Genomic DNA, 1,839 nt, shown 5'->3' with positions numbered 1-1,839 from the left:
GGGTGGAGGGATGGCACCGGAGGGGAAGACCCTGTATGAGGTGGATTAATTCAGTGACTGGGGTAATCGGAATGGGTGTGTCAGAGGCAGTGCGATTGGCACAGGATAGAGCAGGGTTTAGGGCTGTTGTACATAGGGTGCTATGAGTCACAAGCGACTCAACAGCACATAGCAGCAACAACATCTACCCAGCTACTTATTTGACAACTCCTACTTGAATGTCAATTACTATAAAAAGACTAAGGGCCATGTGGGGATAACTGAATATGATTTTTGCAGACTTCACAAAGTGAAATTATCCTTGTCAACAGCAACAACACAAAACCCGTTCTCATGAGGTCAGATATATCATCCATGCATACATACTTCTTTCTACTCCTTGAATAACCAATCATATTGTTTACTGGGTCCATAATCCAGTACAAAAGCTCAAAGACCACAGAACCATATTGGGAAAGTCAAAACGTTATAATACAGATTACAAAATATAGCCAGGAAAGCTTTTCCAAAGGTGCTGGCAAGGACCTCAGCCTTGAACCTCATGGCTTTTGGTCAGTGTTACAAAGTTCTTATTCCTTACGGTTTGGGCTCTCCCATCACATTTCTACCAGGATGATGTCCAAGAAACTGGAGCAAAGGCTTTTAACTTAGCTCTCATTCTGTCCTTGGGAAGTAATAGTTCCAAGTTAGGTCTCTGATTCTTTGTTGTAACTGCTAAGGCTGTTGCTCTGGTCCTGAAGGACTAGTTGCATTCTCTTGCTTGTTCTTCTGTGCTGGCAGTGAAATTTCTCTTAAGTCTGCTGCTGGATCCACTCAATTTAATGGTGGAACTAACCAATCCTCTTGTGGATAGATTAACATGTTCTATTTGCATATTCCTGCCCATCCATATGGCAAAGCCAAGCGGTGGCTAGGAAAGCCACAAAACCTTAACTCCACAATTACATATCACATACTTGAAAAGATCCAGAAGATAGCTTAAATTTTACCACACAAATTTACTCCTTTCTGGTAATATTTGTGTCAGCTAATGAGATTGCAATGTACCCCTGGAATCATATAAAACATTACAAAACTGTCTTTATCACAGTGAATCCTTTTCACAGGATTGATTCTTAAGTGATAATGAACCAGATATATGTTAAAAATAAAATTGTAATTTGGTAACTTTTTTCTTTCTTTTTAATAAATTTCAATGAACATCTACAGAGAATTTGGACTTCCATTCATTCATAAATTTTTAGTAATTCTGTTGACAAAGACCCTGAATGAGATGAATTGACACAGTGACTGTGCAATGGGGTCAGGTTGGTCAAAGTTATTGAAGATGGTGACACTATATTGTCTGAGGGCAAGGTTCTAAGCCATTGTTCTTAGGGTTGCTATGACAGAGAACTACCAGAAATACAAGCTGGGTTTAGAAGAGTTCCATTGACTACAGACATTATCGCCAATGTCAGATGGATCTTGGCAGAAAGCAAAGAGTACCAGAGGAATGTCTATTTGTGTTTCATTGACTATGCAAAGGCATTTGACTGTGTGGATCACAACAAATTTTGTCTGACCTTGAGGAGAATGGCAATCCCAGAACACTTGATTGTGCTCATGCAAAACCTCAGAACAGAACAAGGAAAAACTGCCTCGTTCAAAGTCAGCAAAAGAGTGCATCAGGGATACATTCTATCTCCTTATTTGTTCAATTTATATGCAGAACAGATAATTCAGGATGCAGGCTTTATGAGAAGAAATATGGCATAAGAATTGGAGACAGACTCATCAACAACTTAGGTTATGTGGATGAAACAACCTTACTTGCTGAAACTAAGGAGGACCTGAAGT

At 39.5% G+C, this 1,839-nt stretch overlaps 1 protein-coding gene across 1 annotated transcript in view; it reads left to right on the top strand.

Moving 5' to 3' along the window:
* Positions 1-1,839, top strand: part of LOC102854568 (trans-2,3-enoyl-CoA reductase-like) — a 222,369-nt gene that overhangs the window by 97,323 nt on the left and 123,207 nt on the right. The gene's annotated exons all lie outside the window — the stretch shown is intronic.

Source organism: Elephantulus edwardii, unplaced genomic scaffold, assembly GCF_000299155.1.
Source record: "Elephantulus edwardii isolate Elephantulus edwardi_28Jun2011 unplaced genomic scaffold, EleEdw1.0 scaffold00107, whole genome shotgun sequence".
Lineage (NCBI taxonomy): Eukaryota > Metazoa > Chordata > Mammalia > Macroscelidea > Macroscelididae > Elephantulus > Elephantulus edwardii.
The sequence above is the reverse complement of the archived record's forward strand: the minus strand, read 5'-3'. Positions and strand labels throughout refer to the sequence as shown.